Source organism: Geotrypetes seraphini, chromosome 11 (genome assembly GCF_902459505.1).
Source record: "Geotrypetes seraphini chromosome 11, aGeoSer1.1, whole genome shotgun sequence".
Classification (NCBI taxonomy): Eukaryota; Metazoa; Chordata; class Amphibia; order Gymnophiona; family Dermophiidae; genus Geotrypetes; species Geotrypetes seraphini.
This window is the reverse complement of record NC_047094.1, coordinates 100,197,865-100,217,107: the sequence shown is the minus strand read 5'-3', so window position 1 is coordinate 100,217,107 and position 19,243 is coordinate 100,197,865.

Here is a 19,243-nt window from a genome sequence, read left to right as displayed (position 1 = left end):
CTTATTGGTGGAATGAGACAATATGACATCACAATTTCTGCTCTAGATACCAGAGACTGTCATTCTCTAGTGTCTATCCCTCAGTCCTTCTACACCACAATTCTTCAATGCAAGGCTTGAGGGTCAGTAGATGAACCCATTCATACTCTGATTCTACCCCCTTCTCTTTAAAGAATGACATGGAGATTGTTTCTTGTAGTTATCTGCGGAGACGGGAACAGTGATGAATTTTGCCATGTGTCATTCTCTAGAAAGGGAAAGGGAAATACACAAGGACTATGTGTCTCTGTTAGGCCTACCAAAAAGGCAGATTAGGGGGAGGAAACCCAAATTAAGAATAATTGTCAACAAAGAGGAATGTTTTCAGATCAGTTTTAAATTTCTCAAGAACAGTCTGAAACCAAAGCAATGGAGGGAGGGAGTTCCAGAGCTGAGGCCATGTACTGAGAAAGTTGCATTTTGGATGTGTTCCTGTACCACGTCACGATATGTGGGAATTTTAAGATGATTCTGAAGAATGGATCTAACGGTTCTGGAGGCAACATGCAGGGTGAGGAGATGTGTGAGGTAGGCAGGTTCATCCAAGCTTATAATTTGAAACTTGTTAATATCAGAACTTTAAACTGTGCCTGGTATTTGTCGGGTAGCCAATGAAGTTTAATAACGTAGATATGTGGTCAGGTCTCTCTGCGTTAGACTGACCTCGCTGCGGTATTCTGAATAACGTTTTCTGCACTGCTCATGAGTGTATACCCCTCTATCTCATCCCAAGTGCGAGCCAAAAGGATGTTCATTATTTGGGGGTCTTTTAAGACATGTTCAAAGAGAAACTACCTGAGGATGTCACAGTTTTGCGCACTTTCTGAAAACTGCCCCATAATGCTTTGTTCTGAAATAGTCATGGTTCTTGTTTTTCAACAAATTTTTTATTTTCTTTGCAGCCACAGCACATTTCAAACAAGCAACCTTACTAAGGCATTCAATATGTAACGTAAGAACCCCCCCTCACTTTCAGCAAGACATTCCCAAAGCCATTACTTTGCATGCTTATTTTTTTTCTTCTTGTTGAGGTGAATTGCTGCTCAGATATTTTTACTTATTATTCTTGACCAATTAGATTGCATTATGATCACTATTGCAAAGTGGTTCCATCATTTCCTTTTGTTCTAAGGCCTGTGTTCAGCTGAAACCTAGATCTAAAGTAGCTTATTTTCCCATTGGCTTCAGGACCAGCTGCATCAAAAAGCAGTCAGGTATAAAACAGAGGAACTTTACTTCCATATCATGCCCTATTAAGCCCACCCAGTTGTCATTCTTGGAAATGAAATCTTCCATTCTTATTGGGGATATAGATTTTAGTAGGCTGTCTAATCCCTGTTGATAGTTTACTTTCTGTCTCAAGATTCTGGCCAGGTTGATAGTACTAACTCCCAACTGCTATACTCTGCCTCCTCATACATGTAATTCTATCTATAGAGACTGTACTACAGAACTTTTATCTTACTTGACTTTATCCACCATCTTAAAAATTAAGAGGACAATTCTGTAATAGTAGGCTCCAGAGGGTGCCTATTCTACATCAGAAATAGCCTGACCATATAGATATATACATAAATAGGTAGATAGAGAGAGAGTCCTAGAGTGCCTTCCCCAGGTCAACTCCAGTACTATTGGGTCATTTTATACAGAATCACGACTAGCGGTGCCTATATAAAAAACTTATGAATAACTATAAACTTAGGATTCCAGCAACATAATATCAGTAGGTATTTAATTCATTCTATATTGATTATGATCCTCGGAGGGCTTAAAAATGCCCTTTGGTTATTGTGAAATGATTCACAAAACCCGATATTCATAAGATCAATTGATGTAAACTTTTATAATTTTAATTATTTTTTTGTTATTAATTTTTTAGTTTATTATTTCTTCAATAAATATCATTCATCAATAATTTAAATAGTACTTAGATTGTATTCAAATAGTACTTAGATTGTATTCAAATGTTTTAAGGGAGCGTCTCTACCTCAACACAAGCTAAGTACTTTTAAATTATTGATGAATGATATTTATTGAAGAAATAATAAACTAAAAAATTAATAACAAAAATATAATTAAAATTATAAAAGTTAACATCAATTGATCCTATGAAGATCGGGTTTTGTGAATCATTTCACAAAAACCAACGGGGCATTTTTAAGCCCTCCGAGGATCATAATCAATATAGAATGAATTAAATACCTACTGATATGATGTTCCTGGAATCCTAAGTTTACAGTTATACATATTATATTGTGGCTAAGGAATAGCTATTCTATACTATATAAAAACTTAAGCATTGGAAGTGTAGGCCAGGGTTTTAAAGGCCTACATTTCAGGCGCCTATGTTTTTAGAGAATCGTATTTAGCGGTGCCTAAATCACTCGCCACCCATAAAAACACCTACTTAGGCATTAGGCACCGCTAAGTGCCATGTGTGATAGTTGCCTACCTTTTATAGAATCAGGCATGCACTTATCACCCAATTAATTTTTTGTTTAAACTATTGAAGCTATTAAGGGGATTTTGCCAATTAACCTCCCCTCCTTAATAAACCGTGGTAGAAGTTTCTACTGCTGCCTGAAGCGCTAAATCCTCTGACGCTGCTCTGACACTCATAGGAATTCTATCAATATCAGAGCAGCGTCAGAGCATTTAGCGCTCTGGTCCACGGTAGAAACCTCTATTGCGACTTAGTAAAAGGGGGGGGAGGGGAATACGTTAGGCACCCTTTAGAGAATCTGTCCCATGGTGCCTACACACCATCAGTTCAATCTACTCTTGTCATTTATTTATTTTTATTTTGGGGGATTTATGAAGAGATTCACCCAAGGTGATGTACAAAAAGTACAATTCAACATAAAGCTTACAAAGAAAAAAATAAAAATAATAATTTAAATTGAATCAGATTGGGCAGACTGGATGGACCATTCGGGTCTTTATCTGCCGTCATCTACTATGTTACTATGTTAATTTTGTTAACGGCATAACAGTAGTAAAAAGACCAAATAGAACAAATGAGGTAAACTCAAAATCAGCAAACTGAAACTTAATAATAGGACAACAATGAAACAGTTTCAAAAATATACTTATAACAGCAATGAAATTTTAAAAAAGAGAGATCTAATACATTGCCAGCAAAATACTTATGAAACATCTAATATGGGTAAGTACACATTAGAGCAGGGGTGGGCAACTCCGGTCCTCGAGGGCCGGAATCCAGTCATCAGGGATGCGGCAGAGGAAATCAGGGCAGTAGAAGGCCGTGAAGCAGCATGTTTAGAGTGCTGCGGACGCTGCTGGAACCGGGAGGTTTGGGGGTCGTCTTGCGGTGGGAGGGTCAACGGGGGTTTGGGTGCAGCGGGGGAGGGGGGTGACGACGACGAACTGCCTTACACGAAAACAGAACCCTAAGCGTGCATGCGCACTCCTACCTGCCAGGGACCTACTGAACACGGAGCACGGAAGTAGGAGTGCGCATGCGCGCTTAGGGTTTATTATTATATACATATATATATATATGCATGTATTGAGAGAGAGAGAGATTCTGTTATTAAAAAGAGAAAAATGCAGAGATTTCACATCAAAAACCTTGAAGAGCAGACACAAGTGCTTAATACAGTATCATTACACAACCCCCCCCCCCCCCCCCATAAGTTTACTGCCAAGCTCTGAATGTAATTAGATTTAATACACAGTAAGATCCCGGGATTATAGCCTAATACCATGGATATTTTTTATGGCTAACAGACTGAAATGCCCTACCTCAAATAGCAGCAAAAATTAATCTTCTGTAACTGAAAGAATGCAGAGTGCCAGTGCATTTCATTATTGATTTTTGTTTGGCATCTTCCTCCTGGTCCTTGTGCTCCCAGCCTCATTACTATTAAAATGAAGTCATTAATATTAAAATGAGCCATTCAATCAATGGCCTAACATTGCATTCCATAACCAGATTGCTAATGCTGACCCGAAATAACTGACAGGTCTAGAACTGTGTTACCGACTTACACATGGCAAAATAAATTTTTGACTGGCATATACTATAATAATCACTCTATAACCAAAGCAAGCATAAATAGATTTCAAAAACTATTAGTTTACGGCAAATAATCTTCTGAGGTGCGCCCTTAAAGTGTCTTGATCATACAGTCAGCCCTTAAAGGATAGCCACCTTCTTCACTAGGTCATCAAAATATATCTTTTTTAAGATATTTTTTAAAAAGATATATGATTTAAATTCATAAATTCAAAAATAAATTAAATTAACTTCTCTTTTTTATGAAGATGCAGAGCTTAATTGTGCCTGAAGATTGAATTTTCTCTAAATTTAATTTTGCCTGGAGACAAAGTTTTCTCAACCTGAATTCATGTTTCGCCTGTAAGCTGAATCATGAGGATCTCCTAAAAAAAATTATTTATTTATTTGTTAATTTTCAAACTTAAACATCACGTATTCACTTGTACAGAAAGCAATAATAATGTACAAATTAAATTCCTGTAAAATATAAATCTTTAACATTTATTAATGAGATTTTTAACATTGATTTAAAGAAATTTACTAACTATTTATGCTCAAGTCCTCAATAGGAATCCAAGATCGAATAAGCGAGTAAAAGAAAGAAGAAATATATATTAAAGAACTAGTCTTATAGCTCGTTACATTAATGTATGCTAGAATATATGTGTGTGTCTCTGTCTTTATTTCTTTCTCTCTCTCTCTCCTTAGCTGCTTTCTGTATTTCTGTCTTTCTTTTTCCTCGGCTGTCCACCCATTCTTCCTTCCTTTTACCTTCTCTATGTCCACCACCACCCCTTCGCTGCTCCCCTTATCCAGCAGCAGCCCTTCTCCCTTTTTTTAATCTCCCCCCTGTCCAGCAGCACCTCTTTCCTGTCCTCCTGTCCGGCAGTAGGCCTCCCTTCCTTTTTCTCCCCCCATCTCTTCCCCTGTCCATCAGCACCTCTTTCCTGCTCCCCCGTCCAGCAGTAGGCCTCCCTTCCTTTTTCTTCACCCCTAGCACCTCTTTCCTGCTCCCCCATCCAGAAGTAGGCCTCCCTTCCTTTTTCTCCCCCATCTCTTCCCCTGTCCAGCAAGCACCCCTTACCTCTCGTCTGCCCTCTGCCGACAGCTGCCTCAAGCCACCACGGCCTGCAGCCGCCGACAGCCGCGGCGGCTGACAGCCTCTGCACCGCCTGAAGCCGACATCCACCTTGGGGGAGAGAGAGAGAGAGAGAGAGAGAGAGAGATATGCGTGGAAGCGCGCATGCGCACTCCTACCTGCGGGGACCTACAGCGCACGGAAAACGGGAACACGCTGGTAATAGTGCGCATGCGTGCTTAGGCTTTTATTATATTAGATGCTATTGGCTATAGAGCTGAGAGCAAGGTTCCATATTTAAATCCAAATCTACAGGGCTCAAGATTTTTCTACATTCAGAGGATCTCCCAAAAAAATAAAAAATTTAATCATCACTATTAGAGTGTGCTCTTGCCTCATTGTGCTTTCAAGAGGGTGCTAGTCAATGGAGATGTGAGCCTCAAGATTCGGATGTTCAACATGTTCTTTTTAACATTTTTGTTAAAAATATTGCTAAACTAGTCATTAAGCCCGTTACATTAACGGGTGCTAGAATACTGTTCACCCTCTATGTTGCCCCTTCCATTCACTGCCCTCTCTTCTCTTTCCATCCAGTGTCCGCCCCCTCTCTCTCTGTCCCATATGGCCTCTCTCCATCTCCTCCTTCCTTTTGCCTTGGTCTGGCATACCTTCCTCCTTCCCTCCAAGCCATTCTCTCCCCCTCTGCTCCCTTTCCTCATTTAACTACTTCATTGGTCAGCAGCAGCATTCACAATTCATTGCTGTTGTTGGCTTCAGGTCTTTCTCTCTGGCCGGTCCTGTCTTCATGAAAACAGGAAGTAGGCAGGACCGGCCAGAGAGGAAGGCCTGAAGCCAGCAACAGCAGCGAATTGTAAACGCTGCTGCTGCCTGAAGCACCCGAGGCAGACGCTTCTCTCCCCTCCCAGCCCAACCCCCGCTGACTCTGCGACCCTCCCAGCAAGATGACTTTAATATCAAACCTCCCTCCAGCGTTGGCAGCCGCAGCACGCTAAACAGGCTGCTTCGGCTTTCTTCTGCCGCTGAGTTTCTCTGTCGCGTCATTGATGACGTCATCAGTGATGCGGCAGAGGGACTCAACTGCAGGAGAAAGTCGCGAAGCAGTTTGTTTAACGTGCAGCAACTGCCAACGCTGGAGGGATGTTTGTACCGGTGCAGAAACGATATGTCTCTCCCCCTCCAGTACCTGTGCAGCACTTTGCTGCGGCGCATCCTCCCATCGTGAGTCGGCCACAGCGCTCGAGTCTGTTTCTCCCGCTTTGTCTAGCCGCCGCATACACACTCTGGCCACGGACCTACAGATCACGGATCAGGGATTGCGGATCACGCAGATCTGAGTGCGCATGCGCGGCTAGCGTTTTATTATATAGGATGGTTGTCTGGTTAGATTTGCTTCATTGAGGATAATACCAAAATCTTCAATCGAATAGACACCCCTGATGGTGTGGATAACATGAGGAAGGACCGAGTGAAGTTTGAGGAATGGTCTGAAACTTGGTCTAAGATTTAATGCTAAGAAATGCAAGGTCATGCATTTGGGCTGCAAAAACTCAAGGGAACGGTAAAGCTTAGGGAGTGAAGAACTTTTGTGCACGAAAGAAGAGTGGGACTTGGGTGTGATAGTATGTGATTATCTGAAGGTAGCCAAACAGGTTGAAAAGGCGATGACGAAAGCTAGAAGGATGATTGGGTGCACAGGGGGAGGAATGGCCAATAGGAAAAAGGAGGTATTGATGCCTCTGTATAAGACTCTGGTGAGACCTCATTTAGAATATTGTGTACAATTCTGGAGATCGCACATCTAAAAAGATATAAACAAGATGAAGTCAGCCCAGAGGAAGACTTCTACATGATAAGGCGTGCAGAGACAGACTCAAAAATCTCAATATGTATACTTTGGAAGAAAGGCAGGAGAGGGGAGATATGATAGAGACGTTTAAATACACATGAGGCAATGCTCTTTCAATTGAAAGGAAAGTCCAGAGTGAGAGGGCATGGGATGAAATTAAGAGGTGATAGGCTCAGGAGTAATCTAAGAAAATACTTTTTTTTACAGAAAGGATGGTAAATGCATGGAATAGTCTCCCGGTAGAGGTGGTGGAGACAAAGACTGTGTCTGAATTCAAGAATGAGTGGAACAGGCATGTAGGATCTTTTAGGGAGAGGAGGAGATAGTGAATGCTGTGGACGGGCAGACCAGATGGGCCATTTGACCTTTATCTGCCATCATGTTTCTAGCTTCTCCTTTTCTATGGCCATATCTCCTCAGAGTTCAGGTACTGAAAAAGTGGGAGTTAATCCCAGTGTGACCTCCTTTCATAGAGTTAGATTTACAAACTGTGCTAACATATTAGTGCTTGCTAATTCTATTAATGTGTGTTACCAGTATGTAGGCTCCTTAGTACTTATTATCACTTATATAGTGCTGAAAGGTATACGCAGCGCTGTACATTTTTACATTTATAGACAGTCCCTGCTTGGAAGAGCTTACAATCTAACTTGGAGAGACAAACATGACAGATAGGGTTGGGGATGCAGAACCCAAGGCGAAAGGAATTAGGAGTCGAAAGCACTCTCAAAGAGATGGGCTTTTAACTGGGCCTTGAACACTGCCAGAGACGGAGCCTGCCGTAGGGATTCGGGTAACTCCAGGTTTCCTCCTGCCTCTTGTGGCTGGGAGTGGGAACCTCACTGTCATTCTTTCCATTCCTGCAATCCACTTCAGGGTTTTTTCCCCCCCCTCTTTTGTGCTGGGTGAAACGAGAACTTCTCCAGCACATCTAATCTTGTACCACCTCAAGTCTGCTTCAGCTCTTCTGCTGACGGGAGTTGGAATTTCATTCCTTTCTTGTACTGCCCCAGTCTGCTTTAGCCTCTTCGCTCCATGGGTCACTCCGCAGTGCACACACTCACTAAAATGGATGCATGCACGCAGTCAGACAGAACAAACGATAGGCAGATGGGCCCAGCCTTGAGAAATAATTTTGTGTGGAATGGAGCACAAATAAAATGTCTCCTTAGCAACTGTTTTCTGGTTGGTTGCAATATTTGTTTATATGACATCTGGGAGCAAGAGCAGGTTTTCCCTTTTGGTTATTTTTCTGAGTCTTGAATGAGATTTTTGTTTTAGATCGAGTGTATAGTGTGAGTTACTTGGTAACGCTACATACACTGACTGACAAAGCATCATTTGGGAGGAAAAATTGTCCACTGAATAGAGACAGCTGTTGTAGAAATGATTTCAGAATGGATATCAAAGATTCTTAAGCACCAATGAATGTTTTCAAGAGTTTTGATAGCGGAACTGTGGAAGAGCCTGTGCATTCATTTGAAATGACATGTTGTCTCACAATATTTTGTCCCGAAATGACGGAAAAAAAATCCCAAATTTCATTTTTTCATATGTTGTCGCTAGTGTCCACCCTTCTAAAAGTTTGCATTCTTTAAAAAAAAACAACCCAACAAATGTGCACTGTTAAAATGCTTCTGTAACAAGAAGACAAAAATCCTGCCCTTCCCCCCTTCCCTCCCAAAATTAATTTTTTCATGATCAACATATAAACAATATGAAAAGACCAGCAAGTTGGGTTTTCAGGATAGTCATAATGAATATTCCTGAGAGAGATCTGGACAGCAGCGCATGTAAATCTCTCCCATGAAGATTCATTGTGGATATCCTGAAAACCTGACTGGCTGGGGTGCCTCCAGGCCCAGGCTCGAGAACCGCTTGCCTAATCGTAAACCCATCCGTGTAGTGCAATGGCCAGATTTAAGGTCTTCTTTTACGAAAGTGCGCTAGTGTTTTTAAGCGTGCGCACAAGATTAGCACACGCTAGCCAAAAAAAAAAAACCTAGCGCCTGCTTAAAAGGAGGGGGTAGCGGCTAGTGCGCGCGGCATTGTAGCACGCGCTAAGTGCATTAAAACCGTTAGCGCACCTTTGTAAAAGGAGACCTTAATGTGTTTTGTTCTTACAGACACAGCACACTGAGATCCCCTGAAGAAGCGGTTGGCGAAACGGGTCCCCATTGGGATCTTTAACGATAAGTGCTGGCTATTTTGACTTGTGTATTAATATAACAGCTAAAGAACATAAAGGAGGTTTTTTTGGCCAGAGAGCCTTGATGATATATGGCAGTGTGAATTTATCAATGCAACAGATAATGGACTTCTGAAGCCTTTTTTTTCTCCAATTATAAAGTTGCATGGTATCTTTGATCTCCTTGGATACTGTTTTTTTTACTAATTGTAAACCCAGACATTTGTAAATGTTGAACCCAGGACACAATTAACCTTGAATATCAAAGCACAAAACTCGGCCATATGTTATGTCTTTTATCACCCTTCAGGAAATACAGGGCAATCAAGATATTCAAGATTTGTATCTGAGGCCCAAAGAGTAATATAAAGTTGATGCCATAGGCTGGAAAACGGTGTGTAAGCCACCCAGGACAGGATGTCATTCAGAGGAAGGTGCCTCCATGCGTGACTTCTGGAGAATTCAGATGCCATGCTGCAATGGAAAAATGTTGTCATCTATATTTCATCACTTGGAGTTGTGTATATTTTTTCAATACTTCTGAACGATTTTGTTGAAATAAATGTAAACATTCCAATCAGGGAAGGAAAGGAAACCGTGCTTTGCAGGGTCGGGCCTCTGGTATATGAGTGAAAATGCTGGTATATGACTGAATGTAAGCCACCCAGCTGCTCAAATGAGTTTTGATGTTATCTAGCATTAAAAGCCTCAAAGTGTTGAATAATAGATTTGAAATATTTCTGTAAAACATGTATGCTCAAAAACAAATCTTTAAGAAATCAGAGTGGCTTTCCACTGACAAAATGGTAAGCGAGTTTAATTATACCTGGCAGAACTTTGTAGGCCATTGTTAGTTCTGAGTAATTCCCCGCCCCCTATTTGTCCTGGTTGTCTGTTCTACGGTAATTAGATTGTAAGCTCTATTGAGCAGGGATTGTCTCTTACTTGTTTAATGTACGTCTAGTAGCGCTATAGAAATGATAAGTAGTAGCAGTTTGCGGTCACGTGATCAAGCAGCGCCAGGAGACAGGTGGGCCTTCTTCAGGCTAGGACTTTTCCCCATTCTGTGCCAGTGTGCAAAAATTATTTGGGTGTTCTGGGCATGTTGGCGTTAGAAAAATCCTATGAGAGACATTCAGAATGATGGTGCTGCAAATATATAATGCCAAAAAATGCAAAGTCATGCACCTGGGCAGCCAAAATCCATGCAAGACTTACACCCTTAATGGCGAGATCCTAACAAGAACTGAAGCAGAACGAGACTTAGGGGTGATCGTCAGTGAGAACATGAAGACTGCCAATCAAGTGGAGCAAGCTTCATCCAAGACAAGGCAAATCATAGGTTGCATACGCAGGGGTTTTGTCAGCCGTAAGCCTGAAGTCATTATGCCATTGTATAGATCCATGGTGAGGCCCCACCTGGAATACTGTGTGCAATTCTGGAGGCCGCATTACCGTAAGGATGTACTGAGACTGGAGTCGGTCCAGAGAATGGCCACCTGGATGGTTTCGGGACTCAAGGATCTCCCGTACGAGGAACGGCTGGATAAGTTGCAGCTGTACTCACTCGAGGAACACAGAGAGAGGGGTGACATGATCGAGACATTCAAGTATCTCACAGGCCGCATCGAGGTGGAAAATATCTTCTTTTTCGGTTCATAGATAGTAACACGGAAGACAAAGGCGCACGCTGACAACTGAGCGCAAGACGGAGGCATGCACCGAAGAAAAAGACTGTTTTAGGGGCTGCGACGGGGGGGGGGTTTGTTGGGGAGCTCCCCCCACTTTACTTAATACAGATCGCGGTGGCATTGTGGGGGGTTTGGGGGGTTGTAACCCCCACATTTTAGTGAAAACGTAACTTTTTCCCTAAAAACAGGTAAAAAGTTAAGTTTTCAGTAAAATGTGGGGGTTTACAACCCCCCAAGCCCCCCCCAACGCCCCCACAACGCGGCGCAATCTGTATAAAGTAAAGTGGGGGGGGGGTTTCCCCCCACCCCCCCCGTCGTAGCCCCTAAAAACAGTCTTTTTCTTCGGCGCGCGCCTCCGCGCTGCACTCAGTTGTCTGCTCACGCCTTTGTCCCGGCGCGCTTTTGACCTGACACCTCTTTTTCAAGGGTCACGTGGCAACAAGGGGGCATCCGTGGAAAATCAGGGGCGGGAAACTGCACGGGGACACCAGGAAATTCTTTTTCACTGAAAGGGTGGTTGATCGCTGGAATAGTCTTCCACTTCAGGTTATTGAGGCCAGCAGCGTGCCTGATTTTAAGGCCAAATGGGATAAGAACATAAGAACATAAGACTTGCCTCTGTCAGGTCAGACCAGAGGTCCATCGTGCCCGGCAGTCCGCTCACGCGGCAGCCCCTCAGGTCCAGGACCTGATAGTGCTCCTACCCTAAAACTCACATACGCTTTTCGATTTTGTCCTGTAGAGTAACCTTCTATCTATACCCTGCAATCCCCCTCGCTTCCAGGAAGTCATCCAGTCCCTTTTTGAAACCCAGTACTGTACTCTGTCCTATTACCTCCTTTGGAAGCATGTTCCAGGTGTCCACCACCCTCTGAGTGAAGAAAAACTTCCTTGCATTCGTTTTGAATCCGTCCCCTCTCAGTTTTTCCGAGTGACCTCTTGTTTTTGTTGTCCCTGCTAGTCTGAAGAATCTGACCCTCTCCACCCTCTCTTTGCCTCTCATGATTTTATATGTCTGTATCATGTCTCCTCTCAGTCTCCGCTTTTCCAGGGTAAAGAGCCCCAGTTTGTCTAACCTTTCGGCATATGAAAGGTTCTCCATTCCTTTTATCATCTTAGTTGCTCTCCTCTGGACCCTCTCAAGTATCGCCATGTCTTTCTTAAGGTACGGTGACCAGTATTGGACACAGTATTCCAGATGTGGTCGCACCATTGCTCGATACAATGGCAGGATAACCTCCTTCGTTCTGGTAGTGATACCTTTTTTGATAATGCCCAGCATTCTGTTCGCTTTCTTTGAGGCTGCTACACATTGCGCCGCTGGCTTCATTGTTGTATCCACCAAAACCCCCAGGTCTTTTTCTAGGGTGCCTTTCCCCATCACCCTTCCTCCCATCGTATAGCTGTACATGGGGTTCCCTTTCCCCATGTGCAGGACCTTACATTTCTCCACATTGAAGCTCATCTGCCATCTTGTTGCCCACTCACACAGTTTGTTCAGGTCGCTCTGCAGTTCTTTGCATTCCTCAACAGTTTTGACCCTGTTGGAGAGTTTTGTATCGTCCGCGAACTTGATAACTTCGCACTTCGTGCCCATTTCCAGATCGTTAATGAATATATTGAACAGCAGCGGTCCCAGCACTGACCCCTGCGGGATACCACTCGTGACCCCTTTCCAGTCAGAGTAGTGTCCTTTTACTACTACCCTCTGCTTCCTATCCGCCAGCCAATTTTGGATCCATCTGTGGACGTCCCCTTCCACCCCGTGGTTCCACAGTTTCTTCAGCAGGTGCTCATGGGGTACCTTGTCGAAGGCTTTTTGGAAATCCAGATAAACTATGTCAATGGGGTTACCTTGGTCCAAATGTTTGCTTATCCCCTCAAAGAAATGTAGTAGATTCGTTTGGCACGATCGTCCTTTATAGAAACCGTGCTGGCTTGTTCTCATCAGTTTATTTTTTTCTATATGCTCATTGACACCTTCCCTGATCAGTGATTCGACCATCTTCCCGGGAACTGAGGTCAAGCTCACCGGTCTATAGTTCCCTGGGTCGCCTCTCGATCCTTTTTTGAAGATTGGTGTAACATTTGCTATCCTCCAATCTTCCGGGATTATCCCTGTTCTCAAGGATAGGTTGCAAATATGCCTGAGTAACTCCGCTATTTCGTCTCTGAGCTCTTTCAGTATTCTCGGGTGGATCCCATCTGGGCCAGGAGATTTGTCAATTTTTAATCTATCTATCTGCCTTAGAACGTCTTCGAGGCTTACCTCCATGCATGATAATATACCCTCCTGATCCCCCTTGAAGATTTTTTCCGGTTCTGGCACGCTGGATGTGTATTCACAGAGAAAGGTAGGGGAGGGTCATTGGGGTGGGCAGACTGGATGGGCCATGGCCCTTATCTGCCGTCTATTTCTATGTTTCTATGTTTCCCCTAGTGAAATGAGGGGCAGGAAGAGAATGTTGCGAAAAGGAGAACATGATAAACCGCAATATATTTGATTGCAGCGGGTCTCCTTAGAGATAAAGAGTTGGACAATTTGGCATTAAGATGACAGTTCCATGATGTTTTTTTTTTTTTTTTTTAGTAACGTTGTAAGCAGTTTTAGTAATATTGCAGGCAAGTTCATGCTAATGCCTATGGGATTTCAGACACCCTCTCTCCCCCTCCCCCCGAATATCATAACTTGCTGGGGTTCAATTCCTCATTCTTCCCAACGTAGCAAAAGCTTACATATCTCTTATAGATATATTTTAATTTTCTTTATTTCATAATTTAAATAGATTTAAATAAATAACTTAGCTTTTCAGCGTTTCTGCAAAATTCTCCCCTCTACCAATGCGTTTTGCTTTATCTTTATCAAGATCTGGGAAACTGAAAAAGCAAAAAATGAAAACTTACAATTAATTCACCTAACAATTAAACCGCCACTGAACCCATGTACTTTCAGCAGAGGACACTTCTTATTAATGTATAACTTTATCTCATTTACTGTGCCACTGGCATTCAAAGATGGCTGAGGCGTTCAAACAACGCACTAAAATAAGGGATCCCTCCTGACGTCACATCCGGGGGGGGGGGGGGGGGGTGGTCTGAAATCCCATAGGCATTAGCATGAACTTGCCTGCAATAATACTAAAACTGCTTACAACATTACTGAAAATTGATATTGTTATACTGAATAGAAAGTGAACTAATGGCTTATCCCTTATAGTATAACACGATCACTTCGTTCAACTTCATTTAATCTTCTTTCCGTGCCTTCAATTAAAATGATAGGAACTAGAAGACACGACATGTTCTCAGTTATGGCCCCACATTCATGGAATCTTTTACCACAATACATTAGAGAACTAAAAGATCTAATACTGTTTAAAAAAACGTTAAAAACCTTTCTTTTTAAAGATGCGTATGGATCTTAGGACACTAAAAAATCGATTATTTTTTAACTGCAACCTGGAGGGTTTTTTTTGTTTTTTGTTTTTTTTTAAACAGCTATTATTACCCCCCTTCTTGTTCTTCCCTTTTATGTTTTTTCTTCTCTTCTATCAAAAATTGTAACTATTCCCCCTCTTAACCACACATGTCTTGTAAGTCTTACCCACAAAATTATTTTAAAGTTATGTCTACACTCAGTATGTTAAGTTTGTTAAATTTTAACTAACAACAAATTTGTTTTTATGTCAACATTAACATTTTATTTGTTTAATTTATTAATATATGTTATTATTATTGTACATCGCCTAGTAATTTAAATAGGCGATTCATCAAGAATAAATAAACTTGAACTTGAACTTGAAATAAAGGGAAGATAGCTCAGATGCAAGTTAACAAAGTTCTATAACGGGGCACCTATTTTTATGAGTCAAGAAGATGCCTCTCTGGAGCATATTCTACAAAGGAAAAGAGGCATCTATTTTCCTCTATAAGATACTAACATGGCAGTGCGAATACATTTAATTTGCAAATATGCAATATGCAAATATGCAAATAATTTAGGCATGACCACTTATTGAGCTGGTGTAAATACTTGCATTTAGATTTCTAAGACAATGTAGTAATATATAGAAATAGGGTTTCCAGACGTTCGGATTTATCCGGACATGTCCTCTTTTCAGAGGACTATCCGTGCATCCAGATGTCTGTGTTTTGAAAAGCTGGTAAGATCGGGGCCAAGTCTGGCATGCATCTACACCTGCACGAATGCGATGCAGTGACATCACACGCATGCACACATGGTTGTGAAGTGATCACATTGCATTTGTGCATGCGCAGATGCCTTCCAGACCTGGTCTGAAGAGACGAGGTTTGCGTGGGGCTGGGGTTGGGAGGCGGAATGGGGTTGGGGGTGGAACAGGGAGGACCTAGGGTCAGAATGGGGCGGGGCCACGTGTCCTCCTTTACCAGATGCAAAATCTGGTAATCCTATACAGAAATAAAGAAAATCATGAAGAAAATAAGATGATGCTTTTTTATTGGACTAAATGCCTTTCTTGATTAGCTTTCGAAGATGAATCCTTTTCATCAGATCACAAATAAGCAAATGTTAACAAATATCAGTACAGTCCACCCCTGAAATTCGCGGGGGTTCCGTTCCAGGAACACCCACGAGTTACGACAAACCGCAAATGTGGTTTTGCGCCTGTCAAAAGGCAGGAGAGGGCAGCTGGGGCGCCAGCGGGTGCAGAAAATCATTTGCGTTATGCTCCGACCGCCTCTTCCTGTTACTAAAGTCAGGCTACACCAATCAGGTGCTGCTTTGACACGCAGCTCCTGATTGGTGTAGCCTGACTTTAGTACAGGAAGAGGCGGTCAGGGACTGGGCAAGTCACTTAATCCTCCCTTTACCCCAGGTACATTAGATTTTGAGCCTGCCAGGACAGACGGAAAAATGCTTGAGTACCTGAATAAATTCATGTAAACTGTTCTGAGCTCCCCTGGGAGAATGGTATAGAAAAGTGAATAAATAAATAAAATATAGAGAAGAGAAGAAAAAAGGATAAAACATTAGGAGGGGAAGGGTTTCGTTCAGGCTGCCTCTATCAAATCAGGAAGAAGAATCTAAGAACGGAGAAACTGACGTCAGTGTTCAAAGGCATCTCTACACAAAAAACTTTTTAATGCTCCTTTAAATTTATCTAAACTTGCTTCCTCCCTAATATAAGGGGGGTAAAGAGTTCCAGATGAGGGGGAGCAGTAATTGCGAAGGAGGTCGTACGGTGACTGCAAAATGTCTTAAGAGTAGGCAGGGAGGCAGGAAAAGTAGGCTTTGAGAAGATGATCTGAGAATTCTGACTGGAGTGTGGGGGATGAGTAGCTTGTCAATAAAGGCTGATTCTTTGGATTTAACCCTTTCAGGACCATAAGGATCGTAGGCCAATTTTTGTGGTTTTGACGACATTTTTATGGTAAAAAGGGCTTGCAGATGCCAAAAAATTGATTTTTTTTTTGTGAAATATCATTATTTTTTTTAAAAAAAAATCACACTTCTGGCTTATGGACAGTGTGGCAAGTGAATCTTCTGGTCAATCTGGCAACGACGCTAATGAATGAATGTCGGAACCAGTTTGTTTACATAAAGGCAGTATCATATGGAATCCGTACATATCAAATTTAGAACTGTAGACTATCCCAATCAAAATTTATAGGATTTTAAAGTTTTGGGACAAATATGTCCCTTGGTCCTGAAAGGGCTAAACATTTTGTATGTAAGTAGCGCGATTTTAAAGATAATTCTATGAGGAATGGGGAGCCAGTGGGCATTTTTAAGTAAAGGGGAGACATGGTCGTATTTCTTTGGGTTAGTGATGATTTTGACAGCGGTATTTTGGATTAGCTGAAGTTGTCCGATTTCTTTTTGAAATATACCTTTATACAGAGAGTTACAGTAGTCAGGTTTTAAAATTACAAGTAAGTGAATTAAGATCCTTTTACTTCCATCTTTAACTGTTAAAGAGAACCAGTTTTAAGAAGTGACCCCCTCCCCTATTCGTTCTCTCCCCTTCTCCTTCCTACCTCCCTTATATTTTCATTTTGACTTTGATGTAATTTTGAATCTTCCCCTCCCCCAGTGCCTATTGTATCAACTTTGTCCATATCTTTGTCTTTGTCCGGTCTTTATGTTGCCCTCTTTTAAAAAATTATTATTCTTTTTTAAACTCCAATTTTAGCCAATTTAAACCGTCCAGATATTTGTTTGATGGTCGGTATATCAAGCTGTAAATAAACTTGGAAACTTAGAAGATGGCTTTAAGAAGTTGGCTAATGATCTAATCATTCGTAATTTGTGAAAACAGTTTTTGATTACAGCACCTATCTCTTGGTGGTAATTTAACTTATTATCAGTGATTACACCCTGTTCGCATTTTTAAAAAAAAGACTCTATGTTGGAAGATCATTTTGTAAAATGTTACCATAATTTGACATGCACCGACCTGAATGTCTGAATTGTGATTTGCACTTTCTATCAAAAATCTGCCTTCATGTGTGCCAAAGTCAAAAACAAACAAAAAAAGAAAAATGTTCATAAATGCTGTCACTTTGCATCCATTCATCTTGAAACAAATGAAAAAAGATTGATTTTGTTGCATTTTTTCACTTCATTTCAAAACTTGTGGTGATCCCACCTCAAATTATTTAGGAGACAGACATGGGAATGCTACCAATGTCTGAAGAACCGAGTGACTAAAATACCTCTTCCAGCCTCCCTGTGATCTAACAAGTCTAATTTCTTGTGACGGGGGGAAATGAAGAGAATTATGAAACCGTGTTTGCTGACATTTTAAAACCATTTAGCTTCGCTTTTGGGGTCTGTCAGAGTTTCCTTATAAATCATTTCTGGAGTTATTTAAATAGTTTTATGGTTTTGCACACAGGTGAGACACGTCTAGTGATGGGTACCTGCAGTTCGTTGGGTTTTTGTTTTTTTAAGAACTAGCAGTTGTGAACCTCTTGTGGTGCTTGACATGTTGCAGATGGAGTGGTGAATGATTTCAGTTGTCATTTAATGATTGCTGCACATTGGAAAAGAAACACATGCATTTATTTACATTCACCCCAATAAACAGGAGAAACATAGAAACAGACCGACTCAAGTCTCAGCACATCTTTGCGGTAATGTGGCCTCCAGAATTGTACACAGTATTCCAGATGGGGTCTCACCATGGATCTATACAATAGCATTATGACTTCGGGCTTACGGCTGACGAAACTCCTACGTATACACCCTATGATTTGTCTAGCCTTAGATGAAGCCTGCTCCACTTGATTGGCAGTCTTCATGTCTTCACTGATGATCACCCCTAAGTCTCGTTCTGCTACAGTCCTCACTAGGATCTCACCATTAAGGGCATAAGTCTTGCATGGATTTTGTCTGCCAAGGTGCATGACTTTGCATTTTTTAGCATTGAAACTTAGTTGCCAGGTCCTTGACCAATGCTCCAGTAGGAGTAGGTCATGCATCATACTGTCGGGCATTGAGTTTTTGTCAGGCACTGTGCTTTTGTCTGTCGTGCTCTTGCCTGCTATATTGCACACTTTCTTTTCGACTTGCAGCATTCAAACCTACCTAGGTCATTTAGATGTCTAGTTTCCATGGTTATTTAGTCTTGTGTAGCCTTACTGGGTCAGACCAATGGTCCATCAAGCCCAGTAGCCCATTCTCACGGTGGCCAATCCAAGTCCCTAGTACCTGGCCAAAACCCAAGGAGTAGCAACATTCCATTATCTCAGAGTAAGCAAGATTCCGGAACCCCAAACAGTAGCAACATTCTATGCAGAATCCCCAAAGAGCAGCAAGATTCTAGAATCCCATAGAGTAGCAAGATTCCGTGCTACCGATCCAGGGCAAGCAGTGGCTTCCCCCGTGTCTTTCTCAACAACAGACTATGGACTTTTCCTCCAGGAAATTGTCCAAACTTTTCTTAAAACTAGCTACGCTATCCGCTCTTACCAAAACCTCTGGCAATGCGTTCCAAAGCTTAACTCTCTTCAGCCTGACTTTTTGTTAGTCTTGATAGGAAGTTGCCGTGAGGAGTGACCTCTCCTGATGAAGAGTGAGAGACTCGAGTTGGGGGGAGGGGGCCATTTTAAATTATGGCATTTTGCACTTTAAGCACTACACATGAGCACGAGCACTTTTGATGTGGCTGCCTTTCCAGCCGAGCTGTAAACTACCCACCCCGGGACTTGAGATAAGTTTGTCTTTACATCATTTTTTCAGGTATTATGTTCCATAAGAAAGAGGTGGTAAGGAACAGTATAGCTTTGATGGTCCCTAAGGCAATCACAATTTGGTAATATACTGAACAGTACGGTTGATGGGTCTGAGCACTTTACTTTTATAATATATTATTTA